Raw genomic sequence first — 26,653 nt, 5'->3', positions numbered from 1 at the left:
TGCCAACTACCAGCTATGCAGACAGGAGATTACATTTTCACGCGATTCTGTGAGGCGAGATGGCATTTGCTGCACTACAGAATGTACCGACCTCATCAAACTGCGCCAATACCATTAGTGTTTCGTGAGCTATGGAGTTTGCTAGAAATTACAGACGTTTATCGGCGTCATGTTCCGCACGCAGCGAAGATTCGAGCATCGCTGACCAGTACCTTAGCTGGTAAGAATGCCCGTGGTAAGCAGCCCCTGCAATGGACCTCGGAGACGTAACAAGCATCTGACGTAGTCGCAGATTGACTCGCCAGCGCTGTTACCTCGGTGCGCCTGTTACCGCCAGTACAGCTGTCAGTAACGGCGGATGCCAGCGAAACCACGATCGGTCCAGCGTTACAATAAAGGATAGATGGCCAACAACAGTCATTCGATTCTTTTTTCGGAAACAAATGTGGTCAGCGTATGATCGGGAGCTACTGGCTCTGTATGAAGCCGTTAAGCATTTCCGCGAGGCCTTGAAGGACGCCCGTTAACAATCTTCATTGGTACAGGGTGACAATTATTCAATTGTATGAAAAAAAATCGGTTTGCGTTAGGACGTTCAAACTGCGTGGTTGGCCGCCGTGGAGCATGATGTGAATTAGTAAAAGTTGTATAGTTCGGTTTAACAACGAAGCCCACTTTCATTTGTCCTGGAGCAGCACTTCGGGAACCATCTGAACCTCTCCCTGGGGTACCTAGATGTCACTGGCATGGGCGTCCATTGGGCGCCACGTTCTCCAGATCTGAACACATGCGACTCCTTTTTGTGGGGCTGTATTCATCATCATCATTCATCCCCATTACGGTCAGAGGAAGGCAATGGAAAATCACCTCCACTAGGACCTTGCCTAGTAAGGCGGTGCAGGTCTCCCGCATCGTTCCCCTACGTTCTGTCACGGAGTATGGGACTTCATCATCATCATATTAAAGGTAAGGTGTACAGCAACAACTAGAAAACCTTTGCTGAGCTGAAAACAGCCGTTCAGGATATCATCGACAATGTTCCGACAATTCAGCGGGTCATGCAGAATTTCGCTATTCCTCTGTGCCACATCATCGCTAATGATGTCATAACCTAAATCTGAATATCTGTAGTGACGTTTAAATGTTGAACAAAGAGTGTGCACGCCGTAGTTTGTAACTAATTTACTTTTTTCGTGTGGTTCAATAATTGTGCGAAAAGCGGCAATTGGCACTAAACGAAGAAAAGTGCGAGGTCATCCACATGAATACTAAAAGAAATCCGATAAATTTTGGATATACGATAAATCGCACAAATCTAAGGGCTGTCATTTCGACTAAATTCCTAGGAATTACAATTACGAGCAACTTAAATTGGAAAGACCACATAGATAAATTGTGGGAAAGGCGAAACAAAGACTGCACTTTGTTGGCAGAACACTTAGAAGATGCGACAAACCCAGTACAGAGACAGCCTACATTACACTTCTCCGTCCTCTGCTAAAATATTGCTGCGCGGTATGGGATCCTTACCAGGTGGGGGTTGACGGAGGATATCGAAAAAGTGCAAAGGAGCGCAGCTCGTTTCGTGTTATCGCAGAATAGGGGTGAGAGTGTCACTGATACGATACGCGGTTTTCTTTGCGGCGGGATCTATTTACGAAATTTCAGTCACCTACATTCTCTTCCGAATGCGAAAATATTTTGTTGACACCCACCTACGTAGGAAGAAATGATCATCATAATAAAATAAGCGAAATCAGAGCTCGAGCGGAAAGATTTAGGTGTTTCTTTTTCCCACGCGCCATTCGAGAGTGGAATGGTAGAGAAGTAGTATGAAAATGGTTCGACGAACCCTCTGCCAGGCACTTAAGTGTGAATTGCAGAGTAGCCGTGTAGATGTAGATGTAGATGTACACCACTATAGATCCCCAGTGAGGAATACACTCCTCGCGGTTTGCATAATCTAGACAACTTCGGGTAATTAACGACGGATATTTGCCATGTTAACTGTGCCGACTATGCAGTCGTCGACTTTCTGTCTCGCTTTATCAGCTGAGTGCCACAATAGAATTTGGTGCAAAGGCGGAGGCACAAATGGCTGACCAACAGGTGGCAGCCCTCTTGGAAGATGGCATCACTGGCTTGACTGTGTGGCAAGTACCGGTTCCTGGCACGGTCGTGCGCCAGTACTGGAATACTTCACAACGCGTCCTCTCGTGCCTCAAAATTTGCGCTTGGTAACTTTTTGCAATTTGCATAGATTGTTGCGCCCCGCCATCCGACCGACCATCAAACTGATCATGGAGCGGTTCGTGTGGTCCAACGTTGAAGCCGAATGTAGGAAGTGGACAAATACATGCGTCAGCTGTTAACACAGCGAGGTCGGCCGCCAAACTTTACCGCGGGGCAAATATGAAACACCCTAACGGAAGGTTACAACACGCATGCTAACCGCCGGAATTAAATGGTTTCCGTTAAATTCTGTCAGCCATAGATAGAGTAATCCACTGGGTAAAAGCTAGATATGAAAACTGAAACACTGCTCTAGCTTTCCTACAGATGTGGATTGCAGGCTTCGGCTGCCTTACATCGATAACCACGGTTGGCAATTTTAATCACATCTGTTCGCTGAGCTATGCAAATTGTGCATGTGGGGTCTTGCTCACTTGTTGTTTATAGAGTACCTAAAGGATGTTGCGTTCTCTGAATGCTATACAACAATTCGAACAACTAACATTCATAGTTTTATTTCTAGAAACCAAATTGACAATGCTTAACTTTGATAACAGCGAATGTCGCTAGCGAGAGGCGACATGAAAACAGTAAAGTTCTTGCTATACAGAAAGTCCGGGTAAGCACTTAATACGGATCACGACAATCTGATAGGGTAGCAGAAATGCCCGTGGCAGACTGGGCCGGCCTGAGCGGCCAAGGCTAGGAGGAGCGGCGTTTATATTCACTTCTCCCATGTGCCGTTCTACAGGTAGGCGCGGCGTGGTCCAGTTCCGCGCACCGTCGGCCGACGTTTCCTCACCGACTTCTCTGCTCTTGCGTTCCGCATCTTCGTTCCGGCCCTTGCGGTTACGCTAGAATAGTGCAGCGCCCAACGGTTTACAACAACGCCATACCACCCCCAAAGTAACTGGCACTGCACTCTTAAGGCTGCTCTCATGTGCCATTCCACACAGTGGATGGAAGAGCTGCCATAGTGGTGGTTGGCGTGCGAACAACTTACAAAGAGGATCTTCAGTCATCATTGGTGGAAATTTTTTAGAGCGAATGCCTGTTTCTCCTTGTAGATTTCATGATTCCGTTTCTATCTCTGGACGACAGAAAGTTACTGGCATTGGTAACACAGGTAAAACAGCATATTGCATACCTGCAACTCCTCCTCAGATTCGTGGCATGCACTGAATGTTCATACATAAAACGTTAAGGGATTGTGGGCGTGTCATGCTTCATGATGACACTATCCACGCAACTTACAACCGCCTTATCCCGTACCACATAGATTTCTACACTGCGGTGGACAAGCATTCAAAATATTACAGAGTGGTAAGTCCTCCATAGTTTCTGCCAAAGGTTGAAACCAGCATGGTTGCTTCAGGATCCAGATGAAGGACATGCCGCTCCGCAAGAGGACCTCCCGTCGACAAGAACACACTACTCGGTGGTTTTCAACACAGTCCTCCTCTCATGGAGACACTGGACGCCTCATCAACGTTTCACCATCTCCGAGAGGATGCTGAGGTCGTCCTTCCTCATCCCCCCCTCCTCCCCCGCTACTCTCTCATTCTAGCTAGGTTTGCGGTGCCCATCATACCTGCCTGCCTGACTGAGTACCTATGGGAAAAGGGTACCGTCGTAGGACAAGACAGAAATGGTCCAGCCGCGCGTTGCTTTACCTACACATGCATGGTTGCTGACAGTATTCCAGTAGTTCCACATTACCCATCAGCGGTGCTCCCCACTGAACGGAAGGGGTCTGCAGTGACAACAACCTACTAAAAATCGACTGTGCATTTTAGATGTTCAAAATGTGTGTTAATTCCTATAGGACCAAACTGCTGAGGTCATCGGTTCCTCGACATACACGCTACTGTAACTAACTTACGCTAAAGACAACACACACACCCATGCCTTAGGGAGGACTCGAACCTCCGACGGGACCAGCCGCACAGTCCATGACTGCAGCGCCTAGACCGCTCGGCTAATCCCGCGCGGCCCCGATTCGTAACATGGCGCCTCAACCGCGCGGCCAATCCGTGCGGCGCATTTTGGAACATAGAGAAAGGAATAGAGTGTGTGTTTTTATTCTTGTTGTCAATTTCTTTGTCTAGTTGGTCTCTTCTTTGTATATGGTTGAGATTAACACGATTCTCTTGGATGTATCGTGTTTATTCCTATTCGTTGCCTCTTTGCTACATACGTCCACTCAGTTCCACAATGCCATAATTGCCATAGAATTTTCCATTTCAGTACACAATTTTGCCAAATACGCTTGAAGACATGACTTCACAATGCTCGCTTAGCGGAGAGCCCAAAGATGTTCCTATGGCATGACAGCTTTATACTTGCATTGCAACACCACCTTGGAACAAGGACCATGGAGGCTATTACATCACCAATAAAGGTTTGAAGTCGGTGGCGTTGTCAGACGGAAACTGCATGGCTTGAAACGTCCATTGACTCCATATTGTTTGCTATGCTCGTACTGAATGGAAGTCTGCTTCGTTAGTGTTGCGTACCTGAACACACTTCATTAAAATGCCGCAAAGGCACTGTATGCCAAACTACAGAGGCAAATACGATAATGGTACTAAAGTGAGGGTATTTTATTTCGTAAGAATCTGAGACGTAAATTGCTATCGGCGGTTCACACTATGCAGTAAACTCTCTGTGGTAATTATCAGTGTACAGAAAATAAACAATTTTTTCAGCCTTCAGTTGCAGGTAATTTTACTCGTTTACCTAGGTTTCGATTCCAGTAATGGAATCTTCTTCAGAACAAAAAATTAAATTATTTTGAGAGCCAAACACTGGCCATGTCACAGTGTTTGGCTCTCAAAATAATTTAATTTTTTGCTCTGAAGAAGATTCCATCACTGCAATCGAAACCTAGGTAAACGAGTAAAATTACTTGCAACTGAAGGCTGAAAAAATTGTTTATTTTCTGTACATTTCACAGTTGCTGACACGCTGCAATATGTTAAAGATTTGTAAAATTATCAGTGTGTTTTGGTTGATTAGTACATCATAGTTACTTAAAACGCAGTCCAACTGAACTAAATACGATAAACACACGAATATATTTATAATCTAGTACTTGTATAGTTTTCACTACAGTTTTAAAATTGAATTGTATGCTTATTTTTAGATGCGTAAATTTGATTTCAATGAAGATGACGTTTTGAGCAGTACTAGTATGTCTGGCCCGAAAACTGGTACACTGTTGGCAGCACTAATGGATGTTTGGCGCTTGAGAAAGCTCAGCTAAGGAAATACAGTGTAACACGTAAGTAACATACAGTGCCATAAGAGTAGATTTTATATGCACAGCGAGAGATCTCTTTGATGTTTAGTTTCTCATTTTCAGACGCTATCCCCTCAAATTCGCCACGATTCCCATCAAACATCAGTAAGAAAGCGTGCCGACCGGAGTGTCCTACTGGTTCTAGGCGCTTCAGTCTGGAACCGCGCGACCGTTACGGTCGCAGGTTCAAATCCTGCCTCGGGCATGGTTGTGTGTGATGTCCTTACTTTAGTTAGGTTTAAGTAGTTCTAAGTTCTAGGGGACTGATGACCTCAGCTGTTAAGTCCCATAGTGCTCAGAGCCATTTGAACCATGTTTTAAGAAAGCGTCCTAAAAGTCGCAGGAAGCATTTAGATAATAGCACCCTCCAAGCTGTATCCCGTGAAAGCATAGGCACACAAGCGAAAATTGATTGATACGATGTCGTTTCACAATGTTAATGTGAAAAGCATAGTGGCTGGATAGTGGTAAACAATTCGCACAGCGTGAGCCTAGTGTTACTAAACCATAATTCTTACCCAATAGTTGCCTGTTACTCTGTAGTAAGAAATGATTTATTTCTCAGTGTGTTCGTTAATGGCGCTGAAGTGAACTGCACTGGAAACATGAAATTTGCCAATTGAGGGAACAACACGCATGTGGTAAGTGATCCTCTTAAGAAAATTTATTATCTGTATAATGGTTCAAATGGCTCTGAGCACTATGGGACTTAACATCTGTGGTCATCAGTCCCCTAGAACTTAGAACTACTTAAACCTAACTAACCTAAGGACATCACACACATCCATGCCCGAGGCAGGATTCGAAACCGCGACCGTAGCGGTCACGCGGTTCCAGACTGAAGCGCGGAGAACCGCACGGCCACACCGGCCGGCTGTATAATGGTACTGAGGCTACTGTTGACAACATTTTGTCTTTAATTGAACAAATGTTGGGAAACATTAGAAAAGTTGCCAGGTAACTAAACTAAAAATTAATTTTTTGAAGGTACAGGTTTTATTTTTTAAGTGCAAGAATTCAGTTCGTTGAAGATCATATGAAAATGTGGAGTTAGTAAATTCTATCGGCCCACGTGATTACAAATTTGTGAGAAGCAATGGTAGTTTTTCTATGCTACGTCCTAACAGTCTCTCAAAGCTTTGTACGAAACTCTTAACAAAACCCAACACTGATCTGGAGACGGATCAGTTTTTGAGTTACATCACAAATAAAGTAAGGACTTTAGCTTCAGTTGCAAAACCGGTGCTCCTGTTGTTTGATGAAATTCATTTGAAGCCCTTTCTTCACTACAAAGGTGTTCGCTCCCGGTAGCTGAGTGGTCAGCGCGGCGGAATGTTGATCCTAAAGGCCCGGGTTCGATTCTCGGCTGGGTCGGAGATTTTCTCCGCTCAGGGGCTGGGTGTTGTGTTGTCTTAATCATAATCATTTCATCCCCATCGACGCGGAAGTCGCCGAAGTGGCGTCAAATCGAAAGACTTGCACCCGGCGAACGGTCTACCCGACGGGAGACCCTAGTCTCACAACATTGTATTGCACTACAAAGGTGGAAACATTGTAGGATGTACCTTTAACACTGACAAAATTTTCGTATCCAATCATTGCCTAAGTTTTTATAACTCAGAGCAAGGATTAGCCTTACAAAGACGTGGTATTTATTGTGCCAACAAATCCTATTCAGGCTGATGTTCTGTTTTCATAAATTAAAACTGTAATCCTTAAATTAGAAGCAGTTGGACTTATGGTGGTTGGGATTGTAGCAGAGGATACTAATATCTAAATTTTCTACTACTCCAGATGTGAAAATCAAGTATATTTATCCATCCTGTAGAGACTTGTACAAATCGCCCAGTGTACCGTTTTGTGGATACTGTTCATCTTTTGAAGTGTATCGACAACAGCTGGTTCAATCAGAACGGTATTTTCCTGACAGTGGCAGTCTGAAGGGAGGCTTGGCATCTGTCGTAGCACTAACAGAGCTACAGATGGTAGAAAAAGAGGACCTGTAGAAGTATGGCATTTCGTTAACATTAAAGTCCCTATTTCCTAATTCAGTCGAAAGCCGAGATATCAAACTAGTATTGCGTCTTTTGTAGTGATAAGACAGTTGTCGCTTTGGACAAATTTCTTTAAAAAAAAGGAACTGAAAACGGGGGCCGGCCGGTGTGGCCGCGCGGTTCTAGGCACTACAGTCTGTTCACAATCATGAAAATAATAAATCGTTGGTGGGATACTGTAAACGTGAAAACATTACTTAAGAGTCAGAGGTTAAGGAATATGTTCCAAGAACCTGTAACGAATAATTCTCATCACATGCAGAATTTCTTACAGCACTTGTTATCATCATTATGTTATGGGACGATTTGAGTAATGTAAGAAAACTTACTAGAAAAAACATTTTGCTTTGAAAAGCACAACTGCTGCTTTGACTTTAGTGGCAACCGGCTGGCTGAGAAAAACAGCCCTGATTTTCTGTTTGGAAAAATACAGAGAGTGCGGACGACAGGTTCAGCAAATACCACAAGCTTAGGCGGAGGGGGCGGAGGAGGGCACAGAGGATATTTTCCCCTGTACTGCAGTTAAAAGTAGTTTATGTTGTTATTAACATCACTGATATTTCTGCTGCTCCTACGGAAATTCAGGAGTTAATAGATGCGGCAATACCAGAATACTTAAACGTAGAAGAAGATGAAAAATTATGTTTATGGAATAGATGAGAATACCTACCCATTATTTAGTTACGTAACAGGCACACCAAGCTACTAAAAAAACCAATGCGAATATTGTAACGTATTTCTCATTACAAATGAAACGAAGCAGGGCGATGAACTGATGATGGTAAAGGATGGAGGAGGGTTGACGTATTCTGTAGATGATGTGGCTGCTTGTGTAACAGTTGTCTATTTAACACTACAGAAAACTCTGAAGGAGCATGAAATTTTATTTTTATAACAAGGTAATCTAAGAAGGGTACTTGTGTAGGTAAAGTGCCACAACATTCAGAGCTATATTTTTTTTAGATTTACTGACAAAGTAGCCACGTCCTTGATGCAGGTTGGAGATGACTGCTTTTCTGACCAAATATTTTGTTGAACAATTTTACCAAGAGAGGAAGAAACGCAACTACCATATAAATAACTGTATAAAGGATTGAGAAAATGCTAAATTGTTCTGTGGACTGTAGATTTCCACTGTATGACCCACGCAACACGATGTAAATTACATATTTATTTTTTGGTTTTATTTCTTCTCATTCTCCCCCCTCCCTCCCCCTCTCTCTCTCTCACTCTCTCTCTTTGTTGTGTGTGTGTGTGTGTGTGTGTGTGTGTGTGTGTGTGTGTTTGGAGATAGAAATAGTAGCTATTTTTAGTCAGTAGATTCTGTAACGTTAACACTAATTTTTGTACTGATTCCTTAATTACGAATTACGAAACTGCTGAGAAATTCCTTATGAGGTTTTGGTAACTGAAAATAGAACTTGGAACAACTACATATTTCAGATGTCTTTGATTCATTATCACTCTTTCCATCTACAATTTAAATGACTCAAGGGCACTTACACAGTCGAAATATTGTCATTTAAGAATTACTGAATTTTAAATTCGCATTTGCAATAAAGATGAATGAAGGAAGTTACGAAAATGTCTCTTTGCCTTTGGGGCTATAGTTTACGAAATGTGAACAATTTACCTCTCCAATAAGACGTTTTGATATGTACAGATTCGCATATCAAAACACGCAGTGCGTAGTTTGCCATAATGTTTTCATGTACGTGACTGTTGACCACGCGGCGCAGAGCCTACCACAGCCCTCGGGGCCCGTGGGAAATAGGGGTCCAGCAACGAAGTTGTGGCGTGGCGCTACCTGCCTTGTCTGACTGCTTGCCTATGTCAAAGACCCAGGGAGACCACTATGTCAATGGAAAAGTACCCATAAAATAATGTGTTTTCGAAATGTCGAGTGTATTTAAATGCGCTACTACGAAGTCTGAAACTGTAATTCGCTTCAGGAGACTGTCGCTGTAACTCTTAAAACCTGTAGTGTCACGTGTTGTGACGTATGCCACAGGGCCCGTTTATATCGATTCCAGCTCATAGATCTTACAAAAATAAAACATTCACTCGCGGTCCGTACTAGCTCGGCTATTCCGATATCTTTCTTCTTTTCGCTGACGTTATTATCATCTTCAGACCGTCGCGTCGGCACATTAGTCTGGATTTGATAATGTTTGCGGCAGAGAGTAGCCGGATGCCTTTTCTGTCTTCACCCCTTCCGCAACCCTCTACAAATTGCACGGTATTCATGTCATCTGTCCGTTTCTAGTGTTATCCCATGCGAAAGTGCGTGAACTTTTTCGAAAAGTTTACGAATAGTGCACCTGATGTGGGACGTGGGTACCAGCCTGCTATTCACATAGTGATATGAGGAAAACCACCTAACAGGCACATCTAGGCTGGCTGCCACACCAGCCCTCGTCGTTAATCCGCCGGTGCGCTTCCGCGAACCCCGAAACCGGCGTCCTAACGTGTGCGGCTACTAGGGGAGGTCACTTTCATTCTGTTACGTTATGTGAATTTCAGGACTCTGAGAGTTGTATACAGAACAGTTCATATCCTCCCACTGCTCTAATCACATCTCACCACAATCGAGATGGTGCGATTAACAGCTTTTGCCCTTTCGTAATGCTAACTTTTTTCCCTAAAAATCAAGGTGTGCAAACGGTAATTGTTATGCGGAACACTGGTGATGACTTATGCAAATCTGACAGTAGCCTTTAAAGTTCTTCAGTGTAATGCACGATCAGCAATCTGGACATAGGGAACTTAGCAGCAATCAAACACCAGCAGCTTGTATTTCTGAAACATGGTTTAAGCCGTCTAACCAAATCCAACTGAAAGGATATGCAAAGATTAGAAAAAAACAGCGCCGATCGAAAAGCAGGCTACCATTTTAATTAAATATAAAACCCAGTTTAAAAAATATATATTCTTAGGATACACTGCAAAGCAGTGGCTGCTGCAATTTATTCTCTGGAAGGTACAGTTACCACCGTCACCATTCACAAACCTCCTGAGAGTAATCTTGCACTGAATCAAATGAGTTTAGGACGGCGTTACACTGAAGTAAATGACGCTTTAACAGAAAGTCAGAATCCCGCTTTTATTAGTACAAAAATGAAGGATTTGCTAGCTGATCTTCCAAAAGCGCGATATCTGAAGTTCCAAGATGAATACATATCATGTTATGAAACAGCTATTGACTATCTCAAGGAATGGAGTGAGTCTCTGCACAAATGCAACGTTTTGCCTGGTTACTTCTTCTGACAACAACTGCATGGGTAAGGTAGAATATTCTTTAAACGGCATAGTAAGCAAAGCAATTGTGAATTAAATGAAAGCATTTTGTTTGATCAGGTCATGAAATTAAAGTCTTCCATGAAAGAAAATAAGTCAAATGTAGAGTTCATTGGTTTGTTAGCTATCAAAAAGTGGGTACTGTTCTTCAAAAGCCGTGTGTCGGAAGAGCAATGCTCCGAACTGCTGGAAATAGATCACTTTTACTTCTCTTATCCCGGCCAGAATGCTAATGTGAAGAGAGTGTTATCACTAATGATTTATCACTGGACTTAAATTCAAAAAACTTAAATTTGGCATCAGTTAGGGTCATTCTTGACATCCACTTTAATATGGTAATTGTAAGTTCTGAATTCTATACATTAGTCTCCAGTGACAGAATGTTAACATGCGTTGACTGTATAGCCATCACAAAAATACATTTGGCATAATAAAACTGAAATTGAAATGTATTCTATTGGAGACAAACTCATGAATGCATGGTCCGCACATGTCAGCAGGGGACTGTTCAAGCTGGTGGAGGCTTTATAATGGTGTGGGGTGTGGGCAGTTGGAGTCATATGCGACGTCTAGATACGACTATGGTAGGTGGCACGTACGTAAGGATCCTGATTGAATTGCATCCATTCATGTCCATTATGCATTTCGACGGACTTGGGCAATTCCAGCAGGACAATGCGACACCCTAAAGGTCCAGAATTTCTACAGAGTGGCTCCAGGAACACTCTTCCGAGTTTAAACCCACTGGCCACCAAACTCCCCAGACATGAACATTATTGAGCATATCTGGATGCCTTGCAACGTGCCGTTCGGAAGAGATCTTCACCCCCTCGTACTCTTAGGATTTATAGACAGCGCTGCAGGATTCATGGTGTCAGTTCCGTCCAGCACTACTTCAGACGTTTGTCGAGTCCATGCCACGTCGTGTTGGCGCACTTCTCGTGCTCGCGGGAGACTGATATACCAATTTCTTTGGCTCTTCAGTGTATTTCAATACTTATGATGGAGGCGATGGTTTGATAATGGACGTCGTGCCAGAAACTAGTCACTGGAAATAAAGCATGTTTCTCTTTGCAGCTTCGACAGAAATACAAGTTGACATGTATTGACGATCTGATGACTTGCACGTTGTTACGCTTAAGGCTGCTGGGTACCATCAACGGCACTCCAAGGTAGTAAATCAAAGACACAGTATAATTCTGGACCTTTAGGGTGTCGCATTGTCCTGCTGGAATTGCCCAAGTCCGTCGAAATGCATAATGGACATGAATGGATGCAATTCAATCAGGATCCTTACGTACGTGCCACCTACCATAGGCAAAAGTGGTAGCGTTTAGGTTACCGCAGCTAAATAGTAACACTAGAGCCCTGCAAATTGCAGACGTTGTGGGCAGCTGTCCCAGAGGAGAGGTTTCATTTCAGAGAATTAACTGATAACTCTGTCTACCACGTGGACGGTTTTGTACGACGCCATTGTTGAAGATGGCCACGAAAAGGCATGACTTAGCAGAGGGAGCAAGCTTGGTACTTGCTCCTGAGAAATGCAACGTCAGTGGGTTCACACAGATCAGAGCGCTACTACAGCAGCCCCTCATTCACAAAAGGACGGGGGGCGAGGCCAAGCGACGGCAAACACCGTTGTCGCTTCCCATAATAGGAGTGGAAATTACGTTTAGCTGTCAGCCAAGCTTGGAGTTTGTTAATGTAAAATCCAAAAGGAAGGCTACCTACCAAGAAGGAGTAGGGGAGCGATCTAAATGAGGTTGGGTAGAGGCGCCCTGGAGGTGCAGAGCGACTCACCGGATTGGCTGAAGCTTGTTAAGTGCCGGTGGATCGGTGGGTCGACTATAGGAAGGGAGTGCGCCGCCACGATTCTTTACACACGTGTCTTTGTATTCCCAGGGAGTTCTCAGTCAGCTCGCTGGGGCGCCCCCTCCGTGTCGCCCGTGGCCAGCCTCGGTAGGCTCCGACACGCCTGTTTTCCTCACTCGGAGTACTGCTCTCAGGTTTGTACTTAACGTGCTGGTGACTTAGCACCCACCCCCGTGACGTCAGAACACTGACTTCCGTTGCGCAAACGATTGCTTCGTTTGCTTTTCCTAATTTTTAGAATTAGCTTTCAGTATAGAAGTTAGTCCACAAATAAATAGTGTTAATAAGACGCCTGAATTGGACGAGTCTCCGCAGCAAGTATCCTGTTGTGTCCCCAAAATCCGCGCCTCTCGTAGGTGCCCTGCGACAATTTTTGGCGTTGACACAAGTCACCAATCTGCCTTCATTGGGAATTTGTCTTTCTGCATTTGCTCCTCACCGCTCGGAAATTTCAGACTGACTTCAAACTTTCTGTCTCCCCTCTATCCTGTGTTACGACATGACAAAATCATAGTTGTTTTTTTTTTAAGAGATTAATACACAAAGTTGTCCTTTTCGACATTTTAGCTTTCGTATTTCTGAGAGAATACAGTACCACAAGCTGCAAGTAAGTATCTTATCTCCACTTCCATAGAACCGTGCACAGTTCTTAGCAGTGATATTTCTTTTAGAAAATTTATATCATGAAATCAAAGCGAAGTAGGACTTCGTTGTTAATGGACTTTTCCATGGATTACATGATCTCACGTTCCGTAATATTTAAATTGTACTTTCTCCAATGTGTTACCATTTCGATTTCTATATTTTAACAGAAAGAGTAATGGGAGGGTCCAGCGTGGCATCAAATACTGCACGCCACGTAAAAGAATTACTATTCATCGATGCAGATGTGGTGTTGTATCCTACTGCAGCTCAAACCAGCTTAAACGGCGCGAAGTGCGTGTCTTCGGCTTTGTTTCTACTGCATGTTGTTTTTACTTCTCATTCCCTGGCTGATCAGCACTGAAGAGAAAATTCCCACTCTCGGATAGCCGACAGACACGGTCGTAGATACACAGGTGCAGCCGGCAGCTGTTCTCTGGCAACCAGTCTGTGTCATTGCGCTGGCATTGTTCTGACAGCGCAGTACCTCATCGAGTTTCGAAAAACAGAAGAAGCAGGTTATGGAATCATTACAGGAATACTGACCAAAATTTAGGAATTTTGTTTCCTTACATGAAGAACTAAAAAACTTCTCTGGTAAAGGTTATTCGCGTTATATAACAAACGGTAGTACGCTTCAGTATCTGCTGCAGAACACTAAAGAAAAATTTCAAAATACAACAAATTTTATAGGAGTACAAAAGCAGAAGGAAAAATGTTTGTCACGATAAAGTAAGCCGAATTAGTGCACAGTCATGTTTTGTAGGAAAACTTTCCACAGAACTCATTACGTCCCATTCATTATACAGATGCGCTTGCATCGTAAGTTTTATAGGTACTTGTCTTTGCGTTTATTGCATTCCTGACACTCTTCAGATAGTAGCAAGTGTCGTCATCTCGGATGGCCTCTTGGCTGCCTTCATCAAAGTTAATTTGTCGTCATTGTGTTACTTTCTTTGTCAAGTTTTCTTTCATTTTTTCTTAATCTGCATCTACAAATACATGATTACTCTGCAATTCACAATTAAGTGCCTGGCGGAGAGTTCATCGAACCACCTTTAAGCTACTTGTCCACTGTTCCACCTTCGAAGAGCGCGAGGGAAAAACGAATACTTACATCTTTCCGTACGAGCTCTACTTCCCCTTATTTTATTATAACGATCATTTCTCCCTATGTAAGTGGGCACCAACACAATATTTTGACACTCTGAGGTGAGCCCGTCGCGGTGGTCTTGCGGTTCTAGGCGCTCAGTCCGGAACCGTGCGACTGCTACGGTCGCAGGTTCGAATCCTGCCTCGGGCATGGATGTGTGTGATGTCCTTAGGTTAGTTAGGTTCAAGCAGTTCTAAGTTCTAGGGGACTGATGACCACAGGTGTTAAGTCCCATAGTGCTCCGAGCCAACTCTGAGGTGAAAGTTGCTGACTGAAATTTCACGAGAAGGTCCTGCCGCAGCGAAAAACGCCTCTGCCTGCCACCCCTGTTTGTGTAGTACCGTATACCCGTGCCAGTCTCTCCCTTATTTCGCAGTAATACGAAACGAGTTGCCCTTTTCTGAACTTTTTCAATGTCCTCCGTCAATCTATCTCATGCGGATCACAGCAATATTCTAGAAGAGGGTGGACAAACTTAGTGCACGTTGTCTCTTTAGAAGACCTATTATCTATGCGATCATTCCAATTTCAGTTATTCGTAATTGTAGAGCCTAAACATTTAGTTTATAGCGTTTGTAGTTGTATGATTTATCATAGAGCTGAAATTTAGCGCATTCTTTTTAGTGCTAATGTGGATGACTTCACACGTTTCACGAGTTAAAGTCAATGGCCACTTTTTGCATCATACACATATTGTTTATGTAGATCAGGAACAACAGAGAGCCTATAACACTTCCTTGGAGAACGCCAGATATTACTTCTGTTTCCCGGGTTCGATTCCCGGCGGGGTCAGGGATTTTCTCTGCCTCGTGATGACTGGGTGTTGTGTGCTGTCCTTAGGTTAGTTAGGTTTAAGTAGTTCTAAGTTCTAGGGGACTGATGGCCATAGATGTTAAGTCCCATAGTGCTCAGAGCCATTTGAACCATTTTTTGAACTTCTGTTTTAGTCGACGACTTTCCGTCGATTACTATGAACTGTGATCTTTCTGACAGGAAATCACGAATCCAGTCACACAACTGAGAGGATACCCCATAGACACGCAAGGTTAGAGGTCACTTGTGAGGGATGGTGTCAACTTGACGTTCCCTGTCGATAACATTCACTACTTCACGAGAATAAATAGCTAGTCTTGTTTCACAAGAACGATATTTTATGAATACATGTTGGCTATTTGTCAATAAACAGTTTTCTTCGAGGTGATTCATAATTTTCGAACACACTATATATTCCAAATTCCTAACTGCAAATCGTCGTTAGTGATATGTGTGTGTAATTCTTGGGTATTGGTTTGTCTTGTGCAACTTTGCAGTCGTTGAGTACGGATATTTCTAGGAGCGAGTGCAAAGTATGGAGCTACTCTGTCAGCGTACTCTGCAAGGAAATTGATTGGTATACAATCTGGACCGAAAGCCCTGCTTTGGTGTACTGGGGATATCTGCTAAGTTACTCATGTTGGGAACTGTTCTTCATTCGAATTCTGGAATATTTACTTAATGATGTGGCACTTGGCAATAGCGATGGTTCATCAGTTAGAGCTAATAATCACCTCTCAGAATGATCTTCATCTTGTGCTGCATACACATTGAAAACGAAATTTTTTTAAGTAATTCCGTTTGGCTTATTGGATCTGTTTCCACTGACAAGAAACTATGTGCAGTTCTTGGAATTAAAACATCTTTTATGAAATTCGTGTAGTGAAACCAAGGCCAAGTGAAACTGCGTTGTGATTTCACTTTGGCAAAGGTTTTTTCCTGAGATGTTCACCTTTCGATTTCATCACTTTATCTGAAATAGTAATTAAAAGATGGAAGAAAATATTGCTCCATAATTCCCTGTTGCTCCAAAACTATGAAAAAATTTGCCTCTACCATTACAATACATGCAGTTCTTTCCCATGGAACGTGAATGTGATGGTACTTCTTCTTTCTTTAAAATAAATAAATAAAGTAAAATAAAATAGCGCGGTGTCACTTTTGATAGAAAATGGACAGTAGATGTGTGAAACGTTGACTGCAGTGAGTGAAGCATGCCTCAGCGGGCTCGCGCCACAAACGTTAGAACACTCCGACTGCTGCCGGCTGGGCACAGCCCCGCCGCCCGTGCGAACGCCACCTAAAGGCAGGGCTTCACACCGAGCGTGCTCCACGAGCAGACGGTGAGCGGAGGCCTGGGGCCCTATTCTGTAGCTTTCCGCCCTTCTGCCGATCGGTTCGGTACGCGAACCCACCGAACGGTTTTGCTTTCGAAGGAGAGTCACAACATTATTCTGTAAGCATTTCGGAAGCGCTGCCGAACATTCCTAGCGAACCGAAACGCTGTTGTCACTTCTCCTCGCCAATTAATCAAAAGCAATATTGACTTAGCTCCGCGCATGCGCACTGCAGCGACTACTGTACCCACTCCATCGTCATAAGGAACAAGGTGGGGAGCTGTGTGAGGACGTGTATACAGACTATCTTTATATTCCCCATAGCTTTGCAGATCAGTTACTTCAAGCAGCAGGACCAGTGCGAACTGGGCACTGGAGCATTTTTCATTTTCCACTTCAGTTGCGCTACAGTTCCTCATTCATTCTCCATCATGACTACTGCTTGTCTGTAGATACACAAACTAACAAAAGTCCACAGCTCGTGGTCTAGTGGTTAGCGTTGCTGCCTCTATATCGAGGGGTCCTGGGTTCGATACCTGGCCAGATCGTGGATTTTCTCTGCCGAGGGACTGGTTGTTTGTTATGTCCTCATCATTTCATCACCACACAGGAAAATACCGAGAGTGGAAAGAGGAGCGATTAGGAATTTGTCTGCGCACTGATAACCAAGCTCTTGAGCGCCCCACAAACCAAATCATCATCATCACAAACTAATAAAATCATGACAGACCCACATATTCTGCATTCTTCAACCCCGCTAAGAAAACCACATCCACTGGTGCGTCTGTCATATATATACACTTCTATAGAGTGCTAAAGAATATGCAACCAACTCTTTATACAGATACAGCAAGCTGGCTCTGAACGTCTGTCATAACCGATGTGGGGCGCACGATTGTCGTGTTTGATGATGACACCAAGCGAAAATATAATATTGCAGTGCATGTATTTTTCAGAAATACGATGCATGTCCGAAGAAACTTTGCATCGTATTTGTGTATGATACAGGCACAGGAATATCGTATTTATCCACCAACACCGGATAAGCGACTTTCAAGTAAAATGTCTCAGCTGTACAGGAATAAACGTAATGGATGTACGAGTGTAGGATGTAGACGCACGGTTTGACGACGTACGGAAGTTTGGGGCTGGCCTGAGTTGTGCTCGGATAGCGAAATGGTAAGGAGGCGGCTCGAAATAAGCGGGAAATCCGGGTTCGAATCCCGCGCCAGCACAGATTTTCACTGTCGTCATTCCGTTATACTGCCCATGGTTGTCCATATTTGCAAATTGCGAACACATTCAATGTATCCCAAGCGAAAATGGTATATCTCAAATGCGGTTAAAAATGCAGCTGCAACAACTACCGATTATCGTTTTAACAAATCCCCATCTGTAAATGGGCGCAACAACTTTGCTAAAAGCAGTGCAAGTTTATAACTCTTCTGACCTGCAAAGGTACTTGATATTACATCCTCATTTTCCTCCTCATGAGAAAGCTTCCTTTTAATGCGCCTTTGTACGCGCTCAGACCCCTCAAATTTTCGTATCCGTATAATTTGACATGGTAAGGCTTGTAGTGCCTTTGTAAATTGAGCTTTCTGAAGGTGTTTAGTGTCTTATGACACGCTAAACACTTTACTGGATTATCTGTCTGTGCAAAAAAATAAGATTCCTCGCAGTGCAATTTGAAATGCCCGAAGATATTGTCGGTGTTACACAGTGACCTCTTGACATTGCTGCTATCAGTACTGATCCTCCCGATTGAGCCCCAGCTGCTCTGCTCGCGAGCAAAAGCCTGAGCATCCACGAGCGCTCAGCCTCAAAATCAGTGAGTTGTTAATCCCTGGCTTAAAGGCAGATACACGGCCAAAAAATGGTTCAAATGGCTCTGAGCACTATGGGACTTAACATCTGTGGTCCTCAGTCCCCTAGAACTTAGAACTACTTAAACCTAACTAAGGACATCACAAACAGCCATGCCCGAGGTAGGATTCGAACCTGCGACCGTAGCGGTCACGCGGTTCCAGACTGAAGCGCCTAGAACCGCACGGCCACACCGGCCGGCGGTTCAAGACCACTTGACATATAAGGCTTGCTATCAGGAACAAAAATTACAAAGAACAAGCCAGGAACAGTGAAAGTATTTCATTTATCTCACAAAACGTGTAATCATAATGGCGAATCCGTAACTGCAGCGAACTTTACATTAAGAAAAAAGTGTTGTTGTGGTCTTCACTCCTGAGACTGGTTTGATGCAGCTCTCCATGCTACCCTATCCTGTACAAGCTTCTTCATCTCCCAGTACTTACTGCAACCTACATCCTTCTGAATCTGCTTAGTGTATTCATCTCTTGGTCTCCCTCTACAATTTTTAGCCTCCACATTGCCCTACAATGCTAAATTTGTGATCCCTTGATGCCTCAGAACATGTCCTGCAAACCGGTCCCTTCTTGTCAAGTTGTGCCACAAACTCCTCTTCTCCTCAATTCTATTCAATACCTCCTCATTAGTTATGTGATCTACTCATCTAATCTTCAGCATTCTTCTGTAGCACCACATTTCGAAAGCTTCTATTCTCTTCTTGTCCAAACTATTTATCGTCCACGTTTCACTTCCATACGTGGCTACACTCCATACAAATATTTTCAGAAACGACTTCCTTACACTTAAATCTATACTCGATGTTAACACATTTCTCTTCTTCACAAACGCTTTCCTTGCCATTGCCAGTGTACATTTTATATCCTCTCTACTTTGACCATCATCAGTTATTTTGCTCCCCAAGTAGCAAAACTCCTTTACTACTTTAAGTGTCTCATTTCCTAATCTAATTCCCTCAGCATCACCCGACTTAATTCGACTACATTCTATTATCTTCGTTTTGCTTTTGTTGATGTTCATCTTATATCCTCCTTTCAAGACACTGTCCATTCCGTTCAACTGCCAAGTCCTTTGCTGTCTCTGACAGAATTACAATGTCATCGGCGAACCTCAAAGTTTTTATTTCTTCTCGATGGATTTTAATACCTACTCCGAATTTTTCTTTTGTTTCCTTTACTGATTGCTCAATATGAAGATTGAATAACATCGGGGAGAGGCTACAACCCTGTCTCACTCCTTTCCCAACCACTGCTTCCCTTTCATGCCCCTTGACTCTTATAACTGCCATCTGGTTTCTGTACTAATTGTAAATAGCCTTTCGCTCCCTGTATTTAACCCTGCCACCTTCAGAATTTGAAAGAGAGTATTCCAGTCAACATTGTCAAAAGCTTTGTCTATGTCTACAAATGCTAGAAACGTAGGTTTGCCTTTCCTTAATCTAGCTTCTTAGATAAGTCATAGGGTCAGTATTGCCTCACGTGTTCCAATATTTTTACGGAATCCAAACTGGTCTTCCCCGAGGTCGGCTTCTACCAGTTTTTCCATTCGCCTGTAAAGAATTTGCGTTAGTATTTTGCAGCTGTGATTTATTAAACTGATAGTTCGGTTAATTTTCACATCTGTCAACACCTGCTTTCTTTGGGATTGGGATTATTATATTCTTCTTGAAGTCTGAGGGTATTTCGCCTGTCTCACACATCTTGCTCACCAGATGGTAGAGTTTTGTCAGGACTGGCTCTCCCAAGGCCGTCAGTAGTTCTAAAAAAGTAACAACTGTCAAATCAACAAGCTGGTAACGTCCTTAAGTCTGTATTACGAATGCACAATTTTGCTTCACTCGGAGAATTCATAGAGTGACGTGAGTCATTAGAATGAGTCTGAAACATCTATTTTTTTTTTTTTTTTTTTTGTTATTGTGATGAATTTGGTTCGCTGGCTGAGCTGCTTGCGATTGGAGTTGAAATTTGTGAAGCGTTGAGGGTAGCCGATTGTGCAGCATATGGATCTGCAGCATGCAAGGGCTGGCTAGCGGGCAATGAAGATATACCATCTACATCTACATCTACATCCATACTCCGCAAGCCACCTGACGGTGTGTGGCGGAGGGTACCTTCAGTACCTCTATCGGTTCTCCCTTCTATTCCAGTCTCGTATTGTTCGTGGAAAGAAGGATTGTCGGTATGCCTCTGTGTGGGCTCTAATCTCTCTGATTTTATCCTCATGGTCTCTTCGCGAGATATACGTAGGATGGAGCAATATACTACTTGACTCTTCGGTGAAGGTATGTTCTCGAAACTTTGACAAAAGCCCGTACCGAGCTACTGAGCGTCTCTCCTGCAGAGTCTTCCACTGGAGTTTATCTATCATCTCCGTAACGCTTTCGCGATTACTAAATGATCCTGTAACGAAGCGCGCTGCTCTCCGTTGGATCTTCTCTATGTCTTGTATCAACCCTATCTGGTACGGATCCCACACTGCTGAGCAGTATTCAAGCAGTGGGCGAACAAGCGTACTGTAACCTACTTCCTTTGTTTTCGGATTGCATTTCCTTAGGATTCTTCCAATGAATCTCAGTCTGGCATCTGCTTTACCGACAATCAACATTATATGATCATTCCATTTTAAATCACTCCTAATGCGTACTCCCAGATAATTTATGGTATTAACTGCTTCCAGTTGCTGACCTGCTATTTTGTAGCTAAATGATAAAGGATCTATCTTTCTGTGTATTCGCAGCACATTACACTTGTCTACATTGAGATTCAATTGCCATTCCCTGCACCATGCGTCAATTCGCTGCAGATCCTCCTGCATTTCAGTACAATTTTCCATTGTTACAACCTCTCGATACACCACAGCATCATCTGCAAAAAGCCTCAGTGAACTTCCGATGTCATCCACCAGGTCATTTATGTATATTGTGAATAGCAACGGTCCTATGACACTCCCCTGCAGCACACCTGAAATTACTCTTACTTCGGAAGACTTCTCTCCATTGAGAATAACATGCTGCGTCCTGTTATCTAGGAACTCCTCAATCCAATCACACAATTGGTCTGATAGCCCATATGCTCTTACTTTGTTCAATAAACGACTGTGGGGAACTGTATCGAACGCCTTGCGGAAGTCAAGAAACACGGCATCTACCTGTGAACCTGTGTCTATGGCCCTCTGAGTCTCGTGGACGAATAGCGCGAGCTGGGTTTCACATAACCGTCTTTTTCGAAACCCATGCTGAATCCTACAGAGTAGATTTCTAGTCTCCAGAAAAGTCATTATACTCGAACACAACCAGACGCTAGACGTTGGGTTTCCGATTCCATTTGCAAATAAAAAACGATTGTGTAGGCACAAACTTCTGCTACCAGGTGGTCATAATTAAAAGTGCATCTTCGCACTGAGGTCCAGCATGGGCTGCAGTTAACATACGCCAGTGAAACTTGGTAGACATTCTAATGTGTTAATGTAGATCCGATTTAAGCTGAAAAAAATGATTTCCAGTTTTGACCAGCAGGTATAAATCAGGAGCTGCGAATACAAGAATGCCATATAGAAATGTATTGATATGTAATGGATTAGGAACGTGATTTTGGCAGAAAAGGTCAAACAAGTAAAAGGCGTAATGTTGATTTTATTATTAACTGTCACTTTTACAATTCATTCAATATGAGATCTGGGGACGTCGAGGATATGCTGTGCAGCGCCAGATTTGCAACTGATAGCGAAAATTGGAATTTTTTTCTGCTTAAATCGGCGCCATGTCAACGCTTTAGAATGTCTGCCTAGTTTCGCTGCTACACGTTAATTACAGCCCACACAGGACCTCTGCGAGTAGGTGCACTTCAGTTATAGCCACCCAGTTTATTTCAATGTTCTTTTATTTGTTCTCGTCGACGCATGCGGATTCGCACCAAGAATACCTCTGCTTGTATCGTGTAATCGGGCGACGTTTACTACACAGCGCTCTGTAGTTAGTCATGTAAGCCTGGGACGATGCTGCACAGGCGTACAGCTTGAGCCGCCTTTATACCGCGCCAAAGCGCATTGGCAAACAGTGGTCACTCGATTCACTTGTGTCTAACACCATTGGCTTGTACCCGAAGCAGTATTTACACTGGAGCGAACGGAAGGGAACTTCTTTGGTGGCTCGCCGGAAGACCGACAACCAGCGAAAAACTAGCGAACAACTGCGAATGCGATCTGCGCGAGACAGAATGCCGTTTGTGCGAGCAAGCATGGCGTTTACACCAGAGAGAACTCCCATTCGCTGTTCCACGTCCGCCTGTGTGCGATTCGTGAAAGGGGCCTCTGCTGCATCGTGTAATATGGACATAGGTGACTGCGTATTTTATGATTTAAATAATGAAAACTGAAAGAGTTACTTACTTTTAGTGCTTAGCACAAAGCGCTTCGACAATTTATTCTCATTGTGCGTTCGTTTCTAAGCATATGTTTGGTGATGTTTGCAAATTATGTGATTTTCTGCGTCTCTTGAGTCTTTTTGAAGTTAGACTGCAGTCGGAAAATCGGACGAAATATATGTCAGTATTTTTAAATGCTAATGTTAGAAACTACATTTTTTGAAACTTCCTCGCAGATTAAAACTGTGTGCCCGACCGAGACTGGAACTCGAGACCTTTGCCTTTCGCGGGCAAGTGCTCTACCAACTGAGCTAACGAAGGACTCACGCTCCGTCCTCACAGTTTTACTTCTCCCAGTACCTCGCCTCCTACCTTCCAAACTTCACAGAAGCTCTGCAAGGTTCGCAGGAGAGCTTCTGTAAAGTTTGGAAGGTAGGAGACGAGATACTGGCAGAAGTAAAGCTGTGAGTACCGGCCGTGAGTCGTGCTTCGGTGGCTCAGATGGTAGAGCACTTGCCCGTGAAAGGCAAAGGTCGGGCACACAGTTTTAATCTGCCAGGAAGTTTCGTATCAGCGCACACTCCGCTGCAGAGTGAAAATCTCATACTGTATTTTTTGTCTCCTTACAGGTATTGTGCTTCCTCCATTACACAAAATACAACATACACGCGAATCATCACTTACAATGTTCGTTTACAAAATATGCTGCAAAGACATTACGACGTTATGATTTCACAAAGAGTTTGTACACAGCCAGAGTTGTTAGAGCGTTTTTGGATTACATTATTTTTCCACTACTGACTACTAAATTATCGATTACATTTTTTTCCTAATGAGGAAATGTACATACAGGGTTATTACAAATGATTGAAGCGATTTCACAGCTCTACAATAACTTTATTATTTGAGATATTTTCACAATGCTTTGCACACACATACAAAAACTCAAAAAGTTTTTTTAGGAATTCACAAATGTTCGATATGTGCCCCTTTAGTGATTCGGTAGACATCAAGCCGATAATCAAGTTCCTCCCACACCCGGCGCAGCATGTCCCCATCAATGAGTTCGAAAGCATCGTTGATGCGAGCTCGCAGTTCTGGCACGTTTCTTGGTAGAGGAGGTTTAAACACTGAATCTTTCACATAACCGCACAGAAAGAAATCGCATGGTGTTAAGTCGGGAGAGCGTGGAGGCCATGACATGAATTGCTGATCATGATCTCCACCACGACCGATCCATCGGTTTTCCAATCTCCTGTTTAAGAAATGCCGAACATCATGGTGGAAGTGCGGTGGAGCACCATCCAGTTGAAAGATGAAGTCGGCGCTGTCGGTCTCCAGTTGTAGCATGAGCCAATTTTCCAGCATGTCCAGATACACGTGTAACGTTTTTTTCGCAGAAGAAAAAGGGGCCGTAAACTTTAAACCGTGAGATTGCACAAAACACGTTAACTTTTGGTGAATTGCGAATTTGCTGCACGAATGCGTGAGGATTCTCTACCGCCCAGGTTTGCACATTGTGTCTGTTCACTTCACCATTAAGAAAAAATGTTGTTTCATCACTGAAAACAAGTTTCGCACTGAACGCATCCTCTTCCGTGAGCTGTGGCAACCGCGCCGAAAAATCGAAGTGTTTGACTTTGTTATCGGGTGTAGCCTTTTCCGTAAGATTTTCCAAACCGTCGGCTGTGGTACGTTTAGCTTCCTGCTTGCTTTATTCGTCGACTTCCGCGGGCTTCGCGTGAAACTTGCCCGCACGCGTTCAACCGTTTCTTCGCTCACTGCAGGCCGACCCGTTGATTTCCCCTTACAGAGGCATCCAGAAGCTTTAAACTGCGCATACCATCGCCGAATGGAGTTAGCAGTTGGTGGATCTTTGTTGAACTTCGTCCTGAAGTGTCGTTGCACTGTTATGACTGACTGATGTGAGTGCATTTCAAGCACGACATACGCTTTCTCGGCTCCTGTCGCCATTTTATCTCACTGCGGTCTCGAGCGCTCTGGCGGCAGAAACCTGAAGTGCGGCTTCAGCCGAACAAAACTTTATGAGTTTTTCTACGTATCTGTAGTGTGTCGTGACCATATGTCAATGAATGGAGCTACAGTGAATTTATGAAATCGTTTCAATCATTTGTAGTAGCCCTGTTTATATGAAACTTATTACAGTCGTCATATGCAGAAGAAACATTTGAAGAAATTAACTGATACACTGTCTAGTTAGTCTTTGAGAATTTTCTTCTCCTTGCTTTTTGTAGCATACAAAAATTTCAAGCTCCTCCATCAAATCCATTTTATCAGATTTTTGGGAGTGGTGGAGTATCTTAAGGTCTTCTTCTACTTTTCCGAATAGCTGTCCAGTTTTTTATGTGTGTTGCTATTGCTGATTTTGTAAACTGGTTATGTGTGTAACAGTTGATGTTTTCAGTGTGTATAATTTTAAAATTCCTGACAGTTTGTCCTACGTAGCCGGCCACTGTGGGCGAGCGGTTCTAGGCGCTTCAGTCCGAAACCGTGCTGCTGCTGAGGTCGCAGGTTCGAGTCCTGCCTCGGGCGTGGATGTGTGTGATGTCCTTAGGTTAGTTAGGTTTAAGTACTTCTAAGTCCTAGGGGACTAATGACCTCAGAAGTTAAGTCCCATAGTGCTCAGAGCCATTTGAACCATTTTGAACCCATTTCTAACATTAGCATTTAAAAATACTCTTTCAATTAGTCCGATTTTCCGATTACAGTCTAAACTTCAAAAGGACGCAAGAGAGGCAGAAAACCATACATGCAAACATCACGAAACATATTGTTGTTGTTGTTGTGGTCTTCAGTCCTGAGACTGGTTTGATGCAGCTCTCCATGCTACTCTATACTGTGCAAGCTTCTTCATCTCCCAGTACCTACTGCAGCCTACATCCTTCTGAATCTGTTTAGTGTATTCATCTCTTGGTCTCCCTCTACGAAACATATTCATGTACACAAATGCACAAATTCACTCGAAAATCAGAGTAAATTCTCGAAACACGTTGTCCTAAGCATCATAAAATAAGTAAGTGTTGCAGATTACATTATTTAAATAATGAATGTCACACGAAAGATGTAACATGATGAACGAAATTGTCAGCCTTTCGCCCAGCGCCCTGACCGGCAGTCTAGAAAGCGTCGGCAGCAGGCGGCGCCGCGTGAGGACTCACCTGCGAGTGGAACAGCGCAGCTCGCGGCGGTCAGCAGGGCGGCGAGTGCAGAGTGTGCGGAGTGCAGTGCGTGGCTGCCGTGTCGAGCGCGCCTCCTGCTTATCGCGGACCGCTTCCGCGTCGGTTAACCCGCCTGCAGCCGGCGGGCGCCGCGAGGAAGCGGCCCAGCTCTGTCGCAACGCGCGCGCGCGCGCGAGCCGCATGACCCGTGACGTCACACGCCTGGTCTACTGGGTCCTCGCTGCCACTGTATACAGTCCGTTACGACACAGCCGCGCCTGCTGGTGCACTCGAGCCGAGCAGACCTGTCATGTCCTGTGCACCGCGAGTGTCGCCACTTTCGTGACTGGAAATTCCACAGGTTCCTGAAGCCAGAATAGTCTGGTTTTGCTTGTCGGATTCGCTGGTTGATTTGGCGGAGGGGAACAAACAGCGAGATCATCGGTCCCATCGGATTAGGGGAGGATGGGGAACGAAGCTGGCCGTGCCCTTTCAAAGAAACAATCTCGGTATTTGCCTGAAGCGACT

The 26,653-nt window shown here is 43.9% G+C and overlaps 1 protein-coding gene across 1 annotated transcript in view; it reads right to left on the bottom strand.

The window, feature by feature from the left end:
* LOC126094937 (1-phosphatidylinositol 4,5-bisphosphate phosphodiesterase-like) overlaps window positions 1-26,170 on the bottom strand; it is a 524,263-nt gene extending 498,093 nt beyond the window's left edge. Inside the window, exon 1 of the mRNA XM_049909585.1 lies at window positions 26,126-26,170. The gene's annotated coding sequence lies outside the window, so the exon portion shown is untranslated. The remainder of the gene's footprint in view (window positions 1-26,125) is intronic.
* Between the last annotated feature and the right edge of the window lie 483 nt (window positions 26,171-26,653).

Source organism: Schistocerca cancellata, chromosome 8 (assembly GCF_023864275.1).
Source record: "Schistocerca cancellata isolate TAMUIC-IGC-003103 chromosome 8, iqSchCanc2.1, whole genome shotgun sequence".
Lineage (NCBI taxonomy): Eukaryota > Metazoa > Arthropoda > Insecta > Orthoptera > Acrididae > Schistocerca > Schistocerca cancellata.
The sequence above is the reverse complement of the archived record's forward strand: the minus strand, read 5'-3'. Positions and strand labels throughout refer to the sequence as shown.